Genomic DNA, 17273 nt, shown 5'->3' on the forward strand with positions numbered 1-17273 from the left:
TTGAACTTTGCTGCCTATTTAGAACTTATGAAGATAATTATTCTTATTTTTGTGTGTCTACATTGGTATTCTGTCGTGTGTAAGTTTTACAATTGGAGATATGTCTTTCTCGAAGTCTGTGAAAGGCATTACATTCTTCTCAAGATGGGTAAGCCATACTTTGTCACTAAATATTTATTTACCCTCGTAGCCACAAGGATGCTGCTTTTCTGTGGAGCTGAATGAATCATTTGGGAAAATCTGTGCTTTGGTAGTAATTTAAAATTGGCCATAATTTATTTGTGCAAGTGACATCACTTGGCCATTTTGTTTAGGATAAATGGATAAACTGCTTTCCACAGTGTGCTACAAAAGTGCTGTACTACTTTTTCCAGGGTTAGAAACTTGAGTATTTGCTCAAGTGATATCTTTCGCTTTAGACATGTGTATAATATTTTATGAGCTAAATGCGGAACTGATTTTTTTAAAAAAACAGTTTATGCATGGAGGATGATTTACCTAAAAATATTTTGAGTTTAACTCTAGAAAATAAAGTTGAAAATAAAGGACAGCGGCCTAGATAATGTTATAGATTAACTCTTTATAAGGCATTCACTTGAAAAAGCCAACAGAAACTGAAGAATGCTTCTGAGTTAGTTGTTTGAAATAGTCTGAAATTATGTGGACATTTTCTTAATAAGATGGTTCTAACTATGGGAATCCAGAGTGACTTTTCAAAGAACATCACACCAAAGTGACTGTGTCAGTGGCAGCACTGAACAGAGGGACAACATGGGGCTCTGCCTTGCAAGTTTTCACTGCGTCACTGTAAGGACGGGGTCAGCTGGGAAAGTGTGGATGCATTTGGGTGAGAATTTTCCTTAGTGTCAATATTTAAAGATACAGGAGAAGGGAAGTTGCATTTGTCGTGCACTCTATCTTTTGGTAACATTTCATGGGGCTAGAAACAGCTGCACACATGTCTTTTCTCTTCTCCTCCTTAATATGACACTTCAATGCAAAACCCAATTTCTGACCACAAGTTAACATCAAATGGTAAACTGAAGTAATTTTTGCAGCAGAATATTGACTGCTGGTAAATTGAGATTTGGGATATATTAATGGAGGCTTAGTTCTGTTAACTGACGTTTTCCTGTGGTCTGTTTTCCTGGTTATTCTGTTGGTGTTTTCTCACTAAAGTGACAAAACAAACTTGTTTTGAAACATCATGGAATATTCCGTGTCACGGTGTACAATGCTGCTGTCATTATTTTAAAATTGGTAATTTTTTTCTGTTTAATGATGATAGATGTGCTTTGTTTTAAATAGTGAAGTGGTTTGTACAAAGGGTAATTCCTCTTAAATGGAGCAATTGCTCATAGTGGACATTCACAGATCGAAAACAATTGAACTGAAACTTCAATATCAACCTTTTCTGTCTTTAACAAAGTAGTTCATGGTACAGCTCTCATATCAATGATGAAAAGAATCCACCATGAAAACAAAGCAGAAACCAACAAAACCTCCATCTCTACCTCAGCTATTCCATTACTGCTTACATGGTAAATTAGTGTAATTTTATTTGGGCCTTAAGCATTATGGCTATGGAGAAAAGCTGAATTCCCCTCTCAGTTACTTATGTCATGCTTCTGGATCTGATGATTTATAGGAGCCTGAAAGACTTTTCATCACGTTGTTTCTTCATGGCTTAATTCAATGTTGATTTATTTGATAGCAATTTCAATTGATGTAGTCAATAGTGTCAATAATGGAATAAGGATTAGAACAGATTATCTTTGTGCTAAAATTGTGTAAAAAATTGAATGGATGAACAATTCAAACAGTTCCCGGATACAGTTTAACTTTTTTTAATAGCACATCAATTGCTGAATGCCACCATTGCAGTTACTGTTCTGAGTATCTAGTTTTTGCATTTAATACTTCAGTGACTCTTCAAAAGTTCAGGTACGTCAGTTGAATTCAATAACTGATGTTTTATGGTGACACTGCTTAAACCAATCATGAGAACACTGCCTTTCCTTGCCTGGTCCATTTACAGTACTCACTCTGTGGCTCTCCTGTAAAATCAGTTAATCTGACTTTAGTTCTTGAAAATTTTAAGCATCTGTTATCTTATAAATTGGAGGGAGTCTCTGCACGATTTTGTTCCTCTCTCTGCTTTTTCATGGCAATTTTCATGTGAGAACATACAACCTCTGCTTATGACTGCATGAGTGCAAAGAAGTCCACTGTACTAATGCTCACTCACCATCTGTTTTTCTTACAGCTGGGCCTTGAATAATTGTCCAGTAGCTGATGGACTGAGGGTAGGCAATATTTTCAGGGGTTTCTGATTCATTTAACCAGCTTCCCTGCCCCAAGAGAAACACACTTCTTGTTTATTCATATGTGTAGGGTAAAAGGCTGTGCTATGTCAGACAAATTATAGCACTCTGTTAAAACAAAAAAAGGAGCTGCCATGCTACAGACCATATCCTGTGGATGCATTTGTACCTAAGGGGGCACTGTGGCACTCCGAGGGAATTTTAGTGTATGAATGAAACAGACCTCAAAAGGTGGGAGTGCAGCTGGTGCATCCAGGAGTGCTGCTAATGCGGATTTCAGGAATGATGTCTTGCTGTTTAATCTGATCCGGGTAAACAAGATCGTTTGGTATTCACCAACAAACTCGAGAGCTGGTATTTGTGACTCCACCTGTGACTGAAGCCCAGTTTCCACGTTTACATATCTTTTGTCCCCCAAGAGCTGCTCTGTTGTTTTCTAGAGGCTAATGAGAAGTGGCTTAGAGATCAAGTGCTGTAGCAGCTCTCATTCTGAGTAAGAGCTAGTTTGGGGCATTTAGCTCCAGCCTTGTCAAACAAGGTCAGTCTCTTACAAAAGGAGAGGAGGTGCTTTAGTGAAGTACTCTCCTCTTTAAATACTAGAAGGAGGGGGGAAAAAAGCCCCAGCCAAAAAGAGGAAACCAACTCCAAACACAAAACCCCCTCAACAAACCAGAAGAATCTGTTAAGAAGGTTGCCTGCTGCTTTGGACTCTAAGTCAAGAGCAGTTGCAAAGGAGCTTCCGTGTGACAGGAGCAGGTGAATATTTTTGGCTTAGAACCACTGTTTTCTTCTAAGTGACCTCTTTGAACATTTTAAAATACTTTATTTAAAAAGGGATGCCTGGATATTCCGTTTGAGCTATTTGTAAGTTACCCCTATTCATTATATTTGCTAAATATGTATATGGATGGATACTTTCTGGAAAAAAAAAAAAAAAGTGATGTGGTATTTTATGCCATGGAAAGTGTGTGGTGATTATGTAAGCAGGGTTTTTTCTCAGGGCAGCCAGTAGATATTTCAGTTTTAGATTTTTTTTTTGACCGTAGCCATTCAAAACTAGATTGACTTTTTTTTGGCATTCAACATGTGTATTTGTGTGTTGGTAACTAAGTACAATGACTATGTTAATATTAATCCTGCTAAGAATATTTTTGAAGTTTTTAATAGGTGGCATAAATGAAAGTGATAAAAATTGTGACACTGGAATTTATCACCTTGTTTTATAGAGTTAGAATAATGTTGGTGGAAAGGAGAAGTCAGCACCCTCCAAGAATCCTTCAAGCTTTCCTGCCTTTTAAAGGTGCATGTGCGATTGATTTATCAGTTTTAAAGTGTGATGTGTAGTGCAAGAGCTCTCCTGAGAACCTGCTGTCATTTCCTTGCTGGCATTGCTCATTTCCCTCAGAGTTGCCTAGTGCAGCACCATTGACTTCTTTTACATTTTGCTTCCCCTCCCACTCCGTCAGTGCAGCAGCCCAGTGAATTTAATTAGAGAAAATAGCATATCTAATGCCTGTGCTATCCTGCCTGGTTGTACTTGGGCCTTTGGTCTTTTGCACTCGAGCAGGCTCCAGCTGTGGAGGGATCTCGCAGTGTTTTGATCCTGCTCTCTCTCGTTGTGTTGAACACAGGCAGAATCAAAATTAGATACTGTAGTAAGAACTGAAGTGTTCAGTGAATTATTTTTTGTTCACAGCGAGTCACTGATTTTTACTTTTTCCTCCAGATATGGAAAGAAATTCTGTGGTACTTCAAAACTGAAATACTTAAGATGTTCAGGTACTCATGACTAAGAATGCAAGTGCTTTCATCTTAGACCATTTTTAAATTTACCTTTTAACCCTTTATTTCAAAATGCACTAGAAATTATTGCTCTTCCTAACTACAAAATCTTGAATATGACTTTTTTGGTAACTGTACATTGGTTTTATACTCTCATCTCATATTTATGGTTTGTGTATATACTTATAGCTCTAATATGCCTTGCCTCAATTCCTTACTGATTTGCAGTAATATTTATTATAATTATGGTGTAGTTTTGAAGTTGACTTCTTTGGTTTTGCTTCTCATAGCATTTTGTTTTATAGCAATCATCATTATTCCTGTTGTGGACAGTATGTCTTGTATACCTGAAATAGTTAATTACAGATATTGATTATGGGCATGAAGCCTTATTGACAAACAAGGAAAAATAAATTTTAAAACACAAGCTTATGATAAGCACAAACTATATGAAGCATTTTGAAATTTAAGTATTTCTTTGAAATAAGTTAAAGTACATTGTAAAGGCAGGAAAAAAACAAGGTTAAAAGTTCTTCCTGAGAAGATTTTGCTAAAACAGGGCTAATGTGAAAATTTGGGGGTGAAAAGAACTTAGGTAGCCCATATATTCCATGGGTGTCCCCTCCATAAGCTTTCTTCCTTTTCATGTATTAGTCCTGTCTCAGAGATGTTACATGGCTGCATGGCTCAATTAATGCTCTGTGGCAGGAGGAGGAAAAAATGTCTCTGTCTTGTCAGAAGTGAAGTTATTTACTTTCAAAAGCTGACAGAATAGCACTGCAGGGGCTTCATTTATTTCCGTTCAGAATGTCATTATTGTGTAATGCAGAGGGACTCCTGCATGCATTGCAGGCTTATTCCTGTAACCTCGGGTCTGCTGGATGGCTGCAGAAGTGTAAAATGGCCCACTGGAATGTTTCCCTCTTCTGACTTCAGCTTGCTCACTTCTGCAAAGCAGCATTCCAAGTGCCTTAAATATTGATGGCTTTGATGGGATTAATGTGTTTTTTGGGGGTGCTGATGCTCGATACCTTTGGAATTGATGCTGGACACCTTTGGAATTGTGCTCTGGCCTGGCTGGAGCACGGATTGGCTCCTCAGTTACCTTTGTAATGTGTGTCATTTTCCCTGATGGGTAGCATATGGCTTGAGACTGCTTTTTCAGCATTGCTCAGTCTGTCATGCTCTTTGGTTTTCCCAAGTCTAGCCCCAAAAGGAATGTTTTAGCACAGAATGCTTCATCAAGATTATTTGCTATTTCGTCTCAAAGTTTGGGAAAACATTAAACTTTGCCGTTGTTGTATTGCACGTACTTCAGGGGCAGGATAAGTAGTTTTGATATTCCCTACCCAAGTTCAGCACGTCATGCTGCAAAAATACAGGAGCATTCAGAAACTGCAGCTCCAAAGGGCTTGGTTTATTTTTTCCTTTCCCTTTGATACCATCTCTGCCAGGTTCACTTGCAATGTGAACCAGGCTTGGCATGTGCACGTGAAATTGCCTGTTGCTCTTTGGAAAGCTTTTTGATACACCAGAAGTAAAAACACAGAAACAGCAGAGTTCAGGAGTACTTCTGCCCTTCTTCCTGCCTCCTCTTAAAATAAATAAATGCTCCAATACAAGATTATTGGAGGGGAGTTCCATTTTTTATGATAGGTGATTTTTTTTTTTCCTTTTTAGGGGTAAACCTTCTTTGATAGGAATTTTTCTTTTTCATTTTTTTTTTCAGTTTAGAGTGGTAAACTAAAAATTATTAAAATGCCAAATTTATTTGTCAGTACTGGATTTTATTTGCACACAACCTGCCTTTAAATGAAGGGAAATGGATTCTGCTTCTAAATGGGTTTGCTTGCTCCTTTCCTGCTTTTCTCTTCCTTTTATTTGCAGACATAAAATCCAATAAATTTCTATTGCAGTTGCTGGGCTTGGGGGAGAAAAAGGAGAGGAAAAGTACAAAGCTATTGGGAAGCGTCAAACACGGCGGATGATGAAGTACATTTCATAGCAGCCAATTCCAAGCCCAAAATCCCTGTTGTGCAGGAAGGCTTCCCAGCTCACACAGGAAATTCAGCCATTGCTCGGCAGAGTATTAATGATTTATACACCCCGCACCACTGCTTTTGTTCACTCGCAGAGCCGGGCTGTGTTAATAAAGGAATTTCAGGGAAAAGGGTCCTGGCATGCTGAGTTGTTTTGCTCAGTGCAGTGGACACTGCCTCATAAATCAAACGAATTTAGTGCTTTACAACCTTTCAGAGCTGCTGAGGGTGGTTGCTTTTTGTTTTTTTTTTTTTTTTTTTTTTTTTTTAATCTGATACACCTAGGAATATTTTCATTTCTTTTCTATAAAGAATGAATGAACTACTGGATGAGATCTATCTCAGCTGTTTTAGGGTTGATTGGTTTGCTTCACCGTGGCATTATACTTCCATTTGTTTTCCATTTGGATTTATGCTTTATAGTGTTGTCTATGGAAGGAGACTAGCATGGTTTTATTACTATAAAGAGATGCAGATCACATTATATTCTGTCTTGTTTCTTAGAAATAACTAAATGAAATATAAAGGCAAAATACATTTGCACTAAGGAAAAGAGTTTTATATTCTGTACCAAAAATAAAAACAAATAATAGCATTATTTAATATTCTAATTTAAAAATAATTTTTGTTTTTATTAACAAAAATAAGCTTCAGTGTTCCTCTACGATACATGCGAGTGATAATTTTTGAAGTTGCTTTTTTGCCTGGAACATTTGTTTCTTAATAGCAACTGCAAGCTTAGGTACTTAATTTTGTATTGATTTACATAATGTTCCTATTCAAATAGTGGAACAATATGGATATTATGAAAGAAAATATGTATCTACATTTGATTATAGAAATGAAGATAAAAAAGGTTGTTTTTGAAAAATCTCTGAATTTTTGATGTGAACTAGAGTATTTGAATAATGTTATGGGACATTGTCCTAGCAGAAAACCACTTGGTTGGATAGTTATGGAGCCTAATCTTTGATTTCCATTGCCTCTTTAAAAGCAAGATGGGAGAGGGGACAGGAAATATTGCAGGGAATGTGTTTTGCAATCAAAGGGAACCTGGTTTTCCACAAGCATCTGAAGACACTATTACACAGCAGGCACAATGTGTTTTAGCCTGTTTGGGTTGTTCAGAGTCATAAATTCAGGTACCTTTTTGTACAGCAAACACAGCTGTCCTGTCCTGGCTTGGTCACAGTAGAAAAGGTGATTCCCTCTGAGCTTTGTGGAAGTCAGCAGTGTGGGGATCAGTACTGCAGAAGTTACAGCTCCTTTACAATGCCAGGAATTCTTTGTAGTTTTTGTGGTCTGCAGGCAAATCAATACCTTCTTCCCTGTTTTCCTCCCTGGTTTAAATATCACAGATTAATATAAGGCAGGTGCCCAGTAAATGAGGTTTATTATGTTTATAGAGCAGCATTGCTGTATTTGTTTGTCCTCCATTATTTGGGTGCGTGAGTGTTTCATTGTATTTAATTATGTCTGTGAGGCACAAGACAACAGTCAACATCTGCTCTATTGTTGCTGTGGTTTACAGATAGCTTTGATGGGTTATTAAACAATCTATTTTTCAAACAGCAAACAGGGAAATAAGCTGCACCCATATTATGTAATTTTGTAAAGGTACATTATGTAATTAGTCCCCTAGTATTTGCACACTAATCTTTTATTTTGGTTGAATATGTGCTGTTGCATTTCAAAAAAGTGATGATCCCTGGCAGTTTTTATTTAATGGTGAATTTCTAGTTCCTCTATGGCTTGAGTTGATTTTCTCACTACTAATTTGATTTCACCATATGTTTTATATTGAAATAATGTCTGAGTTGTGAATACTAATACAGAAATTAGAAATGTGCATTAACTTTCATTTATTACTGAAACAGCTACTGACAAACTATTACTACGGAGGCATCATTAGGTATCTTGAACTATTTTTGAGTATAGGTTTATGCTGTTACCAAGGCATCAGCTGGGGAAGGCAAGGTTCAAACTGCTTTGACTCTCTTAGATCTGACTCAGGGCAGAGCATCCCTCAGTGCTCCCTGGGCAAGGGAAGTTGTACTGCACGGGCAGGGAGATGTCCCTGTAGAACTTGACTCTTGTACAATGGAATACAAATGGATTCCCTGATGGAAAAGTGCTTGTGTGCTAATCTGCTTTTGATTTTGTTTTGATTTAATGTACCTGTCAACTGTTTGAAGTTTCTTTATGTAACACTGGTATCCACGATACTGTATCTGGATGCATTAAGGCAAATCACTGAAAGATTGCAACTACCCAGCATGTGATTTGTTTTTGCCTCAAAATAAAATGTAGAAGAAAATGTTCCAGACACAAATGATGAACAGATCCTAAAATTAGACTTTCTTTAGCTTTTATCATTGCAGAAAGTCACCTATTAAAAATGTTTGAGAACATGAGCCTGTAATATTTTCACGGCTCCTGAGCTGCTACTGCCCACAGTTCTAGAGCTTGCAGCTTGCTGGGGTTGCTTCTGACAGCAGGACTTCTGAGGCTTTGGAAATGTTGTTAATCCAATGAGCCTGACTTAGGAATGCAGGTTTTCCATTGAAACAAGGTGGTTCAAAATCCTTTGTGCGTGGACTCTGCTCTGGTGAGACCCCGCCTGGAGTTCTGCATCCAGCTCTGGATCACATTGCCCTCAGAGGGTGAGGAGTCTCCCTCACTGGGGGTATTCCAGAACCATTTGGACACACTCCTGTGCCCTGTGCTCTGGGGTGGCCCTGCTGGAATAGGGAGGTGGCACCAGATGACCCACTGTGGTCCCTTCCAGCCTGACCCATTCTGTGACCTGTTGGAGCCAATCCAGGGGTGGCACTGAGATGATCAGAGGGATGAAGCACCTCTCCTGTGAGGAAAGGCTGAGAGAACTGGCATTGTTCAGCCAGGAGAAAAAAAGGCTTTGGGGTACCCTAACTGTGGCCTTCCAGTGACTGAAGAGAGCCTACAAAACAGATGGACAGAGATTTTCTGTGAGAGCATGGAGTAACAGGACAAGGGGGATGAATTTAACCTGAGAGCAGGTTACAGGAAGAAACTTTATACTGTGAGGGTTGTGAGACACTGGCATAGGTTGGCCAGAGATGCTGTGGATGCCCCATCCCTGGAAGATTTCAAGGTCAGGTTGATGGAGCTCTGGCAAACCTCCTTTAATGGAAGGTGTCCTTATTCAGGGCAGGAGCATTGAAACAGGATATTTTTAAGGTCTCTTCCAAGCAAATTATTCTATGATTCTAGGAACTAAACTATCCTTTTATGTACATAAAGAACTTAATTCAAAGAAAAAAAATGTGTAAAAAGCATGGTTATTTGGAAAATTATGTATCCCAACAGGTAGGAGTGGTGTTTTAGGTGCTTGTTGAAATGTCATTTTGCAAAATGGCCATAATTTTTAGCATAGAATGTAGATTCTTCACTTTTTTTTTTTTTTTTTTTTTAATGCAAGGGCTTGCTAGAAATACTTAATCTCCCCCTCACCTACCTGGAATCTAAACAGGAGTTTCATATCTGTCCCTTCAGGTGTCAGTAGGTGTTCCTCAAGGGATGTGGCGAATTACTCTTGCAGTTTTGACAAATGGAAACTCAAACAGGGTTTCTAATTACAGTTTTCTAAGAAGTGAAGGAATGTCAGGGTACTGCTTTTTGTAGAGTATTTTTGTAGAGAACTTTGTTTTCAAGGTGTTTCCAGAAACCTCTTGAAACAGAAACTGGGGACGGGACGAGGGTTTATTTTAATTTTTATTTTCTGTAATATCTATTACACACAGGTGGGGTGTGTCTCTTGGGAAGTGCTCATTATAAACAAAGATTTGTGTTTGTGTGTAGCCAAACAACCCAGGCAGGTGTCTCCAGAAGCCTGCATGGGAATGGAGCATTCTCAGGTCCTTTTTCTGGCATGTGATGCAGACATGAATTTTCCTGGGTGAGAAAAGCAGGATCAGAATTTCTGCTGGAGTAGATCAGTTTATTGACTTCTGCTGAGAGTGTTAGCCTTGGCTTTGCTGTGAAATTAATGCATCGCATAGTGAATGTGCAGTTTCTGTCAGCCTATTCTTGGATATTTTGCTCAAGAATAGTTTTAAATGTTTATTCACATTAAAACTGTACAAGTCCTATGTACCCATTTCCAGAAGAAAATAAATTTTGCAACTGCTTTATAAAAACTCCAAGGGAAAGCTATTTTTAGCTTGCTTAAGGAAGCTGAGTTACAGCAGGCAGTATCTGATCTGTGAGAGTGATGGACACTGGTTACTGTCAGAGCTTCACGAGGAGTTAGGGCTGTGGAGCACAAAATATTTCAGTATTTTCTTCATGCGATCCTCAAGGGCTAATTAGGGCTGAAGGGTTGAGGATAAATCAGGAAATTTAGCTCTTTGACCACGAACAACCAAATAGATCTGTGGAAAAACACAAATATTGTTAGGCAGTAGTACGAGATCACACCAGCATCCAAGAAGGGAGGCTGTGAAGACCTATCAATAAGAAAAAAAAGAGGTAATTATAAAAACCTTTGAAAAGAATTTCTGTAAGAATCCATTACTCCCAGTTGCCTCATTAATTATCCTGAAATCTGACAGTTCTGTAGAAGCAGCTATTCAGTGCCTTTCTGTCAGTACAATTCAAGAGAGATGTTCCAATAATAGCATTTCTAATCCAGATGTGCAAGTCAGGTCTGTCTTATGAACCTCTTGAACAGTTCATGTTTGTTGAGCACCTCAAATTCAAACTTGCAGAGGAATATTACATTTCTTCATTTTTGTTCCTGCTGTTGAGTCACATGTATTTTGTTGATTTAGCTCTTTGCTAAATAGTGTCAGATGTTTCATTTCTTCTGGTTAGGAACAAATCACTATTGAAAAACTTTTGAGAGGAGGTAAGATGCTTTCAGTCAAAAAGTTTGAGTTCAATCTTTGGTGTCTGAGCCCCTGATCTTGAACTGCAGGAGAATTGACAACTTCTGAGGTCTTAGAAGGAGACTACTTATTCTTTTAATTCTTGCAGCAATAAAAATCTTACTAATGTCCACCTAATATCTTGAGTATTCACTAAAGCAATGATTTCAGTAAAAATAGATAATCCTCTTATGTTGTCCTTCTCTGCACAAATTTATCCCAGTCCTTTGCTGGTCCCTTCCAAGGGCACTGGCACAGGTTGATTAAAACCTAAATGAAGGTGAGATTAAAAAGGTCATTCTTTCTCTATTTGCTTCTAATATCAAATGGAATTGACAAAAAATAAAGTGGATGGCAGGAAAGGTTTTTACCATCTGGCACTCCTACAGCAGTCTTCTGGTTTTCTGATCTTAGGTGCTTTCTCTCCTCTTCTGTTATTCTGAGCAGTAGCATGATCCCCCTAGCTTTACATGGTCCTGAGAAAGTTGTGAGAGACATCATTAGAAATCAAGTATTCCCATGAATTCAGTGCCCACTGTGATTGCTGAAGAATACATAGGGCTGGAATGTGTAATGAATAAGTAGAATATTTTTAATAGGTCTTAAGGGAAGGGAGAAAAGTAAACACATGATGTGATTCTTTCAGGTGAGAGCTATTCACTGTGTTACCAGGAAGATTTCTTGAGGCTTAATCCAGGGAATTTTGTTTTTCCAAATTAATTGTGCTGTATACCAGCTCTGGGTGGTGCCTGCAGAGTACCAGAGCAATCCCACTGATGTTGATCTGGCTTCAGTCACAGACCCTCAGACTGGGGCAGAAAAGACATGACCCTTCTCAGGGAAAGCCAGGTTTTAGCTTGGCCTGGATAGGCCAAGTGTAAGACCCCACACTGGGTTTAGGAGTGGGATAGGTGTGTCTCCAAACATGTGCATTAGCAAATATCTGTGAGGCTGAATTGACTCCACACATTAAGTAGCAATGAAGTTGAAAAAGCTTTCTTAACTTTCTGCCATTCAGATTTGGAGGCAAACTTCCTATCAGCTGAGTTTACTAATGCTTTCAGCCAAATCCTCCCTGCCTTAGATGCTCCTCGCTTGTAGCTCTTGGCTAAACTTTAGTACTTAAACTATTGCCAGTGTCTTGAGTAGAGCTGAGTTATGGCTTACATTACATCTAATGCCTTCAAGTCTTGGTATTTTATCTCTTGAAAATATGAAACTTGTCAGCAGTGAACAGAAATTCCCTCTGATCCCTTTAAAGACCTATAGGGTCTTTATTATTTTGGGGTTTGAATTGGTTGTTTCTCCAAGGCACCCTGCTCACTTAGGATATCTACCCTCTGCTGGTTTCTGCAATCAAACCATAGCACTTGGCATGGTAGGGTGCTTGAATGATGTATTTATACAGGCAGGAGGCAGGGTTTAATACCATCTCATGATTCACTGTGCAGTCCTATTAATATGAGCTTGACTCGGGGGAATAAGTAGCTGTTACTTGTCAGCAAATCCTGAGTGTATTAAGGGGGTGAAGTTGTACTGAAAGATCCTCACAGTGATACTCTGCTGTTCCCAAGGGAAGTAAATGAAAACTGTACTTTGATGAATAATGAATGTTCTAATTGGGGTCAAGAAGAAGTCATAGCTTCCTGTGATACAGTAGTTAGAGTAGCCTGACTACAGCAATAAAGAAAAGTCTGTTTGACCAGATTTGGCAATAAAAATGTGGCTGTCTGTCATCTCTGTCATCTGCACACTACTGAAGCCTGGGATGTGACAGTGACAGGCAGGTGGTTGATCTCTTGCACAGCATGGGTGTATTCCTGAGATCCTCTTTGAAGTATTGGTTAGTGCCCATAAGATATGGCCATGAACAGGTACTGAGACTGGTTGAGTGCTCAGATACAGCCCAAAATCCTGCGTGGAATGGATGAAGAGCTCTGATGGCAGGGCTGGGGTATATCACTAGGATTTATTAAGAGTGGGTATTGGTTAGAGTCAGTCTGTTCCTGATTTGCAAGGAAAAATGTTTTTGTTTCTGCTGGGCTGTATTTGCAAATGAATATACCCTAAGGGGAAGATTACAGCCTGTTCTTACATACTGACAAAATACGTGCAAAAATACGTATTTCTTGGTCATCCTGTATTCAGCACACAAAAGAGAAGAAGAAATGAAGGAGATTAAGGAAGTTATATGCAAGTATGATTCTACTACATATTTTGTGAAATTATTGTACATACAACCTGAGACGTTATTAAAGATGTATGTGATACTGCTTATCATTTGTGGAAGATGTACATAATTTTCAGTAGTTAGTCTATGTAACTGCACGATATCAAACAAGCATGAGATCTTGAAAGTGTTCTATGTTTCATACAAAATTTTCTAAGCTGCTTAACTTCTCATGGATTGGAGGCTAATCTCAGCTGGTTTAGAAAATGCAGATAATCTCAAGAGCAGAGTAGAGAAAGATATCTGAAGTAGCCTGGAGATGGGAGAGAGTGTTCTCAAAAGGGCCAACAGGGAAAATTCAAGTGATTTGGTACAGCTATCCAGCTGATAAGAGTTATGTAATAAAAGCCAGCATGGAACTCTGCAAGAGAAGGAAAACAATGCAGTGCTCACTAAGGCAGAAGAAACAAAGTGCAGAACTTTGTAACACATCTTCAGTGCTGTGAATAAGTTGTGATGTCTGCGTGTAAAAATCAACTCTTGGTACTTAAAGCAACAGTATTTTCCTACAGTTTTACAGCTAACTTTTCTGAGTGATCCGGGACAATTGGAGGCACACAGAGAAGCTTCCTTCACAGAGCTGTGCAGGCCTATCGAGGTGTGTTCCACCACTTTTTGTAGCTTTAGGAGACTTTACTGTGTGGCACCTCGCAGTCCAATGTCATCCTTTTTCCAAGTGCAGAGCACAGCATATGAAATAACTGAAGTTTCCAGATCCATCCTGCTTTAATTTTGACTCAAATGCTGGGATAATAATGTGGTTGTGATCCAGAATCTTTCTAACTGATATGATAGTGCAGCTAAGTTAAAAGACACCTATAGCTATTTGATTGGGGTTTTTTTTGTTTTTTTTTTTTTCCAGAGAGTAGCTGTTCAGATTGTTCTTGGCTTTTGTGCCTTGATATGTAGAGCTGATGACAGGTCCTTACGTTTCTGTGGTAGCCCAAGGCAAGTCCAGGCACAGAGGGAACCCTTAACTCCAGTTTTAACCTGCTGCTTCTCTCTAGCATACATTTATCACCTATGTAAGTGAATGTGTCTTGCGACTCACTGAAGGGTAAATCACTCTCCCTGCTGTCAGGGGACAAGTTCTTATCTTTTAGCAATCCAGTCTAAGCAGAGAGTGAGGGTTTCTAAGACATAGAAGAGGGCAAGCCTTGCCTTTAAGAGTTCTGGAAAAAGTGCAGCTAAGTAGATGTGTATCTTTTACACGTGCGTGTGTGTTCTTTTATATTGTTGTCATTGTGGTGGTCTCCTTGTACCCGATTCATTTCTCTTCAAAGGAATTTACAATCAGAGGTGGATACAAATGAGAGTTGACCTGCAGAGGAACAGGGATATTGGTCATCATGCCACTGGACAGTCAGTTCATCCCCCACTCAATGTTTTTGTGTGGCATTCTGGCAAGAGGAGGTTTCATGGACTGAAAGAGAATGTTCATAGGTGTTTAGAGAAGGTCTTAGCTGGTAGCAGGCAATTTCAGGAATAAGTATCAATTTGGAGGTTGGTTAGGAGGTGAAGGAGTAAAATATTCAAGGCAAGACAAAGTATATTCATCTTTGAGTTGTTGACAGTAATAGCTTGGGTAGGAATAGGCTGAAGTGAGCCTCTGAAGGGGATGACAAGTGCTGGATAAAGGTAATAAAAGGATTTGTTTTGGGGCAGTGCAGGTAGAGAAAGAAATGGTCTTTATGGGAGCATTCCAAAAGAAATGCAAAGTAAACAGGCCATTCTTTAGCCAGTGAGATACTGCAGCAGCCCGTGGCTCAGACCACAGCACTGACAATAAGAAAGGAAGGTGAAACCAGCGAGAAAGGATTGGCTGAGAAACCAACATTTACTGAAATATTGTGCTTCAAGTGTTGCAAGGCCAATTGGCCTACAGGGCATCAGCCTTAATTTCTCTAGGGCTACAAATAGTTTCCCAAACATGTTTCCCAAGTTTTTACTTCTGTGTGAAGCTCTTGTATTTGGCAGGACTGTAATTATTTATTTGTCTTTGAAATCTCCAAACTTACTAGCATTGTATATTTAGAAGAAAGAGACTAAAATTTGAACTTGAGTGGAACTGAAGCATTGTTGTTTTCTGACTGAAGAATCAGCTGGGTTCATCTCGACCTGCTGCTAGATTTTAATGTGCTCCTGAAAGCTAATGCAATTGTTAGATGCTAATGTAATTTTTAAATGGAAACTTTAGGTTCAGAAGAAAAATGTGTTAATTCTAAACATGCTGTATCCCACATGCTTGAAAATGGTGGTTTCTCCCATTTTGAACGGTTTCTATATCCTTGCCTATTCTCTAGTGTGAACTGAGATGCTTAATGAACTCAAACCACTTTGATGACATCTGCCGTGCTGGTAATCAGTATGAGACCAGCAGATACCTTTGATCTGTATAGGTGACATTTTCTGCTTTAGGAGTCAGTAAAACATCCTTGCTGTCTTTTGGCTCTGCTGCTCTGTGTGTGAGGAGCTGGCTGGGGAACTGGTACGTGGCACGAGCAGCTCCTACACGCTCTTCATGCAGAGGAGAGGGGAACAGGGAGCTGCTGAGATGGGGCAAGCCTGGATGGTGCTCCTGGTGCACTTGAAGAGCCTTTGGTCCTAAATGGCTTTTGCAGAAAGGTGCAAATAGTCTTGGGAAGACAAGTGCAGCAGTTATAACAGTGCCAGCAGCTGCGCTGGGGAGGGTGGGGGAAGATGTGCAGGACAGCTTTTTCTGTCTGTCAATATTTCCTTTAATGCCAGATCACCTCAGGCAATGCTAATCAACAACAGCTCACCTTCTCTTTCAAAGCATCTGTGGTGCTGGTATCTGGTAATCCTTTTTTAGAGACAGTAATCTAAAGTTGCTGTGGATGAGGGAAATTATCAGGAGACTTGGAAACCAATTTGTCCTTTCAGTTTTGGGGTTTCTTGTACCAGAAAACTACTGAGAAACCTTAACGAGAGAATGGAGAGCATTTGGACAATGAGAAAGGTGGTCAGAAATGGGAGACTTGAACTTAAAAGATTCAAATATGGCATAGCATAAGCTCTGAAGAGGGTGCCAAAGTGGTGCCTGAATTATTTATGGTCTGAGAGACAGGAAAGTTAGGCCAGTGTAGGAAGGAAGCAGGAATTATTTGAAGTTCATTGGTGTTGTGCAGCATTTGGAAGAACTATTGTTTGTGGTATTTTGAACTATATTCAGGCAGTAAGAAGAATTAATTATTTGGCAGAAAGATAGTCTAAATACATTACTTCTGTCAGAATCTGATTAGAGCATACATCATTGATTGGCTGATGTCTGCATTGCAGGGATCTGCCTTTTCCAGGCATTGTGGCCCCAAGGAAGTTGCTGAAGTCTTTTTTCTTTTTTTTTTTTTTTTTTTCTTTTCCCACCTTGTACCATAGCAAAACTTAGGGATCTGGTTTTGCCTGGGGAAGTATTTTGGTCATTGTCTAATGTGCCATTTACATTTCATATGCAGGTGGGATCAAAACTCTGATCTTTCTTGCACCATTTTAATTTTTCTTGTTCTGTCTGAATGTGTAGTCTAGTTTTCAGGCATATTTCTAGTTTTATTTCTGTATCTGTGCATCCATACTGTACAGCAGTCTCCATTTCCTTCCTATTTAAATGACTTCTTAGCAAGCCTTCAATGAAACTGCTATTAGAGCACTCCTGTCAGTAGCTTCAGTTCTGTGCTAAAACATGAGATTAGATTGCTGGGCCTGAAATACGTAGGATTTTTGTGACCATCTACTCGTACCCTACCTTGCTTAACCTATGCTCTTCACCTTTAGGAGCAGCTTTTCATTAATAAAACCTGCCTTTTTGCAAAATTCTGCATAGTTGAAATAAATAAGATGGTGCATTTTATTTGTGTATATACATTTTACATATAAAACTAGTGTTCCTGTGTTTTTCTTGCTCATTCTTCCTCTCATTGCTGAAATCAATTTTTAGTTTCAGAAAATCCATGAAAATTTTTAATGAAAGAAACCA

At 39.0% G+C, this 17273-nt stretch overlaps 1 protein-coding gene across 16 annotated transcripts in view; it reads left to right on the forward strand.

The window, feature by feature from the left end:
• RBFOX1 (RNA binding fox-1 homolog 1) overlaps positions 1 to 17273 on the forward strand; it is a 1013650-nt gene that overhangs the window by 755399 nt on the left and 240978 nt on the right. The window lies entirely within an intron of this gene.

Source organism: Vidua chalybeata, chromosome 16 (assembly GCF_026979565.1).
Source record: "Vidua chalybeata isolate OUT-0048 chromosome 16, bVidCha1 merged haplotype, whole genome shotgun sequence".
In the NCBI taxonomy this organism is placed as follows: Eukaryota; Metazoa; Chordata; class Aves; order Passeriformes; family Viduidae; genus Vidua; species Vidua chalybeata.